This window comes from Hylobates moloch, unplaced genomic scaffold, assembly GCF_009828535.3.
Source record: "Hylobates moloch isolate HMO894 unplaced genomic scaffold, HMol_V3 SCAFFOLD_128, whole genome shotgun sequence".
In the NCBI taxonomy this organism is placed as follows: Eukaryota; Metazoa; Chordata; class Mammalia; order Primates; family Hylobatidae; genus Hylobates; species Hylobates moloch.
Window position 1 is genome coordinate 66,848 of NW_026652403.1, and position 7,181 is coordinate 74,028.

Here is a 7,181-nt window from a genome sequence, read left to right on the forward strand (position 1 = left end):
AGAGCAAGACTCCATCTCAAAAAAAATCAAAACCAAAACAAAAACCAAAAAAACCGAATCTGTGGAGACAAATAATCTGAGTATGACAAAGTAGGAGATCACTGAATGTTTATTTAATATGTATATTCTAACATGAAGGTCAAGTAAAAATAAGTCGACTGTTAGCCACACACAGGACTAAATATCATAATAAAAGAAATGAGACAGGAAAGACACATTTAGCAACCAGACAGTCATAGCTCCAAAACGGTACTTAATAAAAGGCCACCTCTGATGGGCATAATACAAACACCAACAGAAATGCCTAAGAAAAGCACTCCTTCTAGAAAATTCCCTCATCGAAGAGAATCTGCCTCACCAAGCTAATCAGAGTGTGCCACCTACAACAGTCTGAACACAGCGCTTCTTCAAAAGGCCTGGAAATGCAGCACGGCAGCAAAACAAGCAGATGGCGTGGCAAGCAGAAGCCCCGAGTTCTTCAAGAGCTGAGACTTCCATAAGCCTCAAGTCCTTATTCTAAATATGAGAGCAGTAATATCTGCCTGGTTATCTCAAAAGGCTGTGGTGAGATGACACACCTGAAGCCCCCCAAAAACTATAAAGTGGAACACAAATACTAGACAGTATCCGTGTTAAAAAATAAATGCTTGCCTGACAAAAAAATTTAACTATCTCCCCTCTTCACATTAATTGGATAGGAAGTGAAAGAAGCCATTTATCAGAACTACAATCAGCCTGTAACCCATCATGACATACAGGAAAAGCCCAAAAGCTATTTAACTTTTATTTTCTAATATAAGCGTTTAACACTATAAATTTCCCCTTAAAGTAGTGCTTTAGGTGCATCGCATATATTTTGATACGTTATGCTTTCATTTTCATTCAATTCAAAGTATTCTGCCTTGTAAGCTCCTCTTTAACCATGGGTTTTCAGGATGTGATCATTAATTTCAAAATATTTTGGAATTTCTTGGGTATCTGATACTGATTTCTAGCTTAATTAAACTGTGGTCAGAGAACACAGATATATTCCTGAAAAATTACCTGTACAGTGAAAGTATGGAAATCAAGTTCAATTTTCCTATGGTAAATTAATATGTAATGATATGCCCAAGGTCAAGGCAAGATAGGATTAGAGATCAATCTTCCAGCTTCTAATTCTGGTATAATAGCCTTTCTTCTACCTTATGTTCTCTTTCAATACCATCTTAAAACCAAAAGACGTGTTATTCTCTCCCTATCCTTCCAAAAGAAGAAACAAAGAAAGAAAGAAAAGAAAAGAAAAGAAAAAAGAAAGAAAGAAAGAAAGAAAGAAAGAAAGAAAAAGAAAGAAAAGGAAAATTCTATATACATCCTCTCATTTGATTTTTACAGTTCCATAAATCAGGCAAGACAGATGATAGTATTCTGCGTATGAGGAAAGTGAAGCTCAAAGAAATAACTTGCCCTACTAGTCTGCTATGTCTCATTGCTCCTCAATTACCCCTTAAAATTAGAGCAAGACAGCTCACTGAAATCCATAAATAATTCAAAAACCTCATTTTAGCCACTATCACGATCACCACCACCTCAGTTCACAGTAAATTATAGTAAAACTGACTAGGTTTGCTTTTGGTTTTTTGGGATTTTCTTGAGACGGAGTCTCGCTCTGTCGCCAGGCTGGAGTGCAGTGGCACAATCTCGGCTCACCGCAAGCTCCGCCTTCCAGGTTCACACCGTTCTCAGGCCTCAGCCTCCAGAGTAGCTGGAACTACGGGCACATGCCACCAAGCCCGACTAATTTTTTTCTGGTTTTAGTAGAGATGGGCTTTCACTGTGTTAGCCAGGATGGTCGTGATCTCCTGACCTCATGATCCATCCACCTCGGCCTCCCAAAATGCTGGGATTACAGGCATGAGCCACCATGTCCTGCTAACTGATTAGGTTTAAGTTTTTAAATCTTGACTTCTCATACCCATGCATTACTAGAAAGATTCAGATAACAAACAATTGGTTAAATTCCAGGAAAGAAAAAGTAAATGGGCAAAAACAGAGGGAGGAAGACTGAGATCTCAGCTTAATAAGTCATGAACTACATAATCATGTTTTTCACACAAAAAAATTAACATGGAAGTGAATATATCAAGTTTTTTTTCTCTATCAATGTCCTAAACTATTAATTAGGATCTAAAGCTCTAAAATATTACCTGCTGTTAATATTTATATATTAAAGCATATTAATATTAAATATTTAATATTCAAAAATATTAAAATATTTTATGCTATTTCCATTTTTAATTAAATTTCTAAACTATGTTACAGAAATTAAATGGCTTTAAGGGTAAAAGGCACACACTCTTACCATGTAATCGTTGACTATGGGTTGCAGAAATTCCCCTCAAGTAGCATCACCACTTTGGCTCAGTTATCAGTAGTAGTTAACAGCAATCAAAACTAAAACTATAAACAAAAGAAAAAAAAAATAATTACCAGTAGGCAAAATGCATTCAAGTCTTCAAGAAAGTCTTAAATTCAAATTTCACATTTCAACAATTCCAAGGGAGTTCTAATCCCTGAACTAGTTCTTTTTAAATTATTTTAAGTAAAGAGCTAATAAGGTGTGTGAAATCCCGTATAATTCCAACCCCCTATCCTGAGAAACCTCTGAAATTAACTTCAAGGACTCACAGTAAATAATAGCTGAAGGGCAAAAAAAGAAAAAGTCAAGTCTAAGTGTATTCAACTAAACTGCTCAATTCATTTACTTAACAACACATATATTTTAGGTTTTGTTACTGCCTACAGACTGAATCAAATAATAGTAACCATTCACATAAGAACTGTACCTAATAAAAGCATTTGTATCGATTTTTCCCATAACAATATTCAAATTCAATAGAAGTCTTGGTGATCATTTTATAAATATTCTAATATTAGCTACAGGGATAAAATAGTAACAGATTTAATAACTGCCAAATATCCCCTAGAAGGTGTTTCCAGGACACCAGACATTAACAGCAAGGCTACAGAACAAACTGATCAATGTTGTATACCAATGTGCTAGAGCTATGAGGTAACAAGAAGCATGACACAGTTTCCTACTCAGAATTATGGTCTACTTGGGAAGAATACAACAAGAAAATTTTAGTGAACACGCATCCATTCACTCAGCAAGACTGTACCAAGCATCTTGTAGAAGTCAGCCCCTCTTTAAACACCGAACACATAAAAATGAATAAGAAAATGCCTGTTTGTGAAGGTACTCAGTCTTGTGAGGGTAACAAATAAATGCAGATAATTTTAATACAATAAGGTAGATGCAAGAAATCGAGAGAACAGCGGCCCAGAAGTGGGGCGGGGTGCAGCTTCAGGAAGGTCAAACAAGGGTAGGAGGCATCAAGCTTGGGAAAGGAGGTCCAGGCATGAGAAAGCAGGTAACTGTGCCATTTCATTATGGAAGAAAAGCAACTTTGAGTCTACTAAAAGGAATTATCTGGACCCACATGTATTCTATGTAGGCCAGTAGATTCTAAGAATTCACATAGTTAAGACCGCAACCATCCTTTTAACAGTACAAAAAAAAAAAAAAAATAGAATGATCATTCAGCGATACTCTATTTTATACGTCCTATTTTACTTAAAGCAGCACACAATTTTCTTCTCTTCCTTCGGAGCAGCTGTACTGCATGCTCTTGATGCTGAGTAAAAGAGAAAAGTGAGCTTTTTCCTAAGTAATCTGCATAAGTGATCACCTTATTTCCAAAATCAGAAAATTATCCCTGGGTTTAGATTATCCAGGCCTAATTTTACCTCTACTAGATCAGCTGATTCGACTTGATGATTTTGAGGGTAACCAGCACTATACATTTCACTTAAGAGATGGTTATATCCAGCTAACTATGACTAAGGACAAAGAAAATGTCGAACATCGTATGTATTTTCTGGATGACCATTTATGTTTAAGAATCACGTGTTAACTCTTCCTTTGTGAAACACAATTATGAATTTTCCCATTTGTGTGAAAGACTATGGACTTATTATTTTTGTTATTAGCTATTATTGGTAAATGCTTTACTCAGGTCTAAGCATAGAGCTAACACGTCATATACATTTAACTTAGTCCTCACAGGCAGGTAATATCTCCATTTAAAAGTGAAAAAATTTAGGATCAAAAAGTGAGTTTTTTAGGATCACACAGCTAGGAAAAAGAGGAGTCCGGATGAGTCTGACTAGAAAGCAACTGTTCTTGCTGGGTGCGGTGTGGCTCACACCTGTAAACCCAGCACTTTGGGAGGCTAAAGCAGGTGGATCACGAGCCCAGGAGTTTGAGACCAGCTTGGGCAACAGGACAAAACCCCATCTCTACCAAAAAAAAAAAAAAAAAAAAAAAGGAGTAAGTAATATCTACATTGGATTGTCTTCTTTTGGACAAGGACACATGCATTTTTCTTTGCTGCTGAGCTGCTAACATTTCTAACGTAAGTCGGGAACCATAAAAGTCTTGAAGAATTAACTAGACTCATTTGACAGTGGACAGCGTATCAGTAACTCCTTTGAAGTCACAGGTTAAGGCTGCTAAGTGGAAACACAGCACCTCTACTATGAGGTGCAATACTAGCCAGAACAGGGAAGCACGCTTCTATGCAGCACCATCACTCCAGTTCTATTTCCGTACATGGCTACACTCTGAATGGTGCTGACAGTGCTCTCCTGTGGCTACTGTCCAGAGGCAGAATTGCCCTGTAACTTCCTACCTCTGGCCTTGCATCTGTTACGCTCCCTCTGTCACAAATGCCCTCCTGTCGTCTAGTTTCCAGGTATCCCAAGATCTCTTGCCTTCAAACTGCAACCTGCTATGGCCTCCATCCATCCATGCCTCTACCTGCTCAATAAACACATATATATGTAGTTATGTGTCAGTCACTGTGCCTGCCCCTCGCCCTGGAAAAACCAAAGCCCAATCCTGGACTCCCAAGAACCTCTCAGTCCACAAGAAGAAAAGTCTGTAAACAAGCATGTAGCATTCCGTGGGGCCAGTGCTCTGACAGGTGTATATGGGGGATGCACAGAGCACAAGGGAGAAGGTGGCTACAGCTGGAGGGGCAGCGGCAGGGACAGCTTCACAAGGCTGGTCACTGAATTTAAGCCGTAATTCAGAAGACAGGTGATGAAGACCTAAACTAAGACAAGGGAGGATTCTTTAAAGGGAACAAATCTGACAGACGTAGGTCTCGGGAGATTAAGTGGATGGGGATGGGAATGCTGACTCCCCTGGAGTCAAGGAGTGCTCTGAGGTAGTGCTGTCCAAATGAATGTCCTGCAGTGATGGAAATGTTCTACACAGTGACAGTGTCCCACAGGGCAGCCTCCAGCCACATGGATCCAGCTTGAAATGTGCTAATGTGAGTGAGGAACTCAATATTTTACTTCATTTTAACTAATGTTCATTTAAATAGTAACATGTGGCTAGTGGCTACTAGGTTGGACAGTACTCAGTTCTAAGATTTTTGGCTTGAGATAGTTGTACTGAAGGTGTTATTACCAACATCTGGGAAAAGAAATACTGCAAAGAAAAGCATATAGACACTCAAATATTTGAATAAATGAACAAATCACTGACTAGAGGAACAAACTGGGTAATCTTTAAGGACCTCTCCCTGCTAAAATCCCATCACAGATGTACTTATCCTTGTTCATTCAGGTTCCAAATAATGACCTCAATATGGTAGCAACAAAATATAATCCTGCTGTCTCTAGGCCTAAGCATTAAAATACTACTATTAAATAAAAATTCTTTATACCATTCAAGGAAAAAAGAAGAAAAATGACATCATGAAACCACTGGAAGTCACAATTTAGAGAATAATCACAGACCACAAGTCAAGCCAGGAAAAACAACTGCCTAGTAAAAAAAGAAAAAAGTCTTTTTCCAAAAAGAAGAGGGGAAGGGGAGGAGGGGACCATGCAGCGTTATGACAGCCAACATGAGTGCAGGTAATTTCAAATACTTTCAGACCATTGATCTCGTCAGCAGCTCACTTCACATTGAGGTTACATTTCTCTGTAGTCTGATGAGAGAAATGACAGGGTTTATCTCATGATACCTAGTTTTGTACTACAGGGCATTTTACAAGGTCAATGATAATAAAATTTTCCCTAGTAATACGCCCTTTAATCTTACTTATCCACGACATCCAAAATCAATATGAAATAAAGAATTCTGCTACATGAAGACACTTAACCTGAGAACAGGTTGTATCTAAATGACTCACTGTTAATCTATCAATATTATCCTAATCTGATTGTATTTGGATTTACTATTTTGGTCCTTGACATCTCTTGTAAGCCTCCAAATTCTGGTTTTCCAGAAATGAGAAGCTAGCTCGAGATATAGCTCTACTTCCCCACTTATTTTTCCAGCCTCACCTCCTAAACCAGGCTGAAATTCTATGTTCTTCTTTTCACTTCTATCGATGAGATCACATCACCAATGTTTTTAACTATTCACATATAACGTTCTATTTATGAGATTGCAAGACACTATAGAAATGTAACCACTTCTAGCTTCAGAGAAATATATCTCATAAGAATGTCAAATATGGGTTTTTTAGCAAAAAGCATATGTCTAGCATAACAAGACAGCAATCTTTGTGTTTCTCCTCTTTCTTGGTCTCTCAGGTTGACTATCTGAGTTTCGATACCCCATTGCTACAACGGTTCCACACCTTTTAAAGTCAGAGCCAGTACGAACACATTTTAGCTGGCCCCGCCATACAATTCAACACAAAACTGACCTCTTATAGAAAGTGAGGCAAAAACAACGTCAAATAGTAAGGTCTTTGCCCCCCAGAAAGTTTCTCTGGTGAGGAACAGTAAACAAACACAAGTAAATACAAAACAAGTAGCAGAAGAGATACTGCTGTAAGCTAAAACAAAAATAACGTTAGCTGACATTCACTGAACCCCTACGTGTATCACATTCTCAGCTAGGTGCATTTTAATTTCAATAAAACTGTATTAATTATACTAAGAGAGCAAATAAAGAGAAATTCTCTGAGTTTTGGGTACTTTATTCACTCAAAAATTACTTACCACAGCCCTAAATACAAGAATCATAAGACAATATTTTCTTTCCCTTCCATTTAATGAACAATAAGCTGCCTAGTAAAATACAAAGAAAAAGGAACCCATGCCTGATATGG

General features: G+C 37.8%; 1 protein-coding gene across 2 annotated transcripts in view; it reads right to left on the reverse strand.

Annotated features, from left to right (window-relative positions):
* The window catches only part of LOC116464028 (actin-binding protein WASF3), a 68,517-nt gene extending 66,078 nt beyond the window's left edge, over positions 1-2,439 (reverse strand). For both annotated transcript variants that reach the window (XM_058434952.1, XM_032147299.3), the window contains exon 1: positions 2,342-2,439. The gene's annotated coding sequence lies outside the window, so the exon portion shown is untranslated. The remainder of the gene's footprint in view (positions 1-2,341) is intronic.
* Between the last annotated feature and the right edge of the window lie 4,742 nt (positions 2,440-7,181).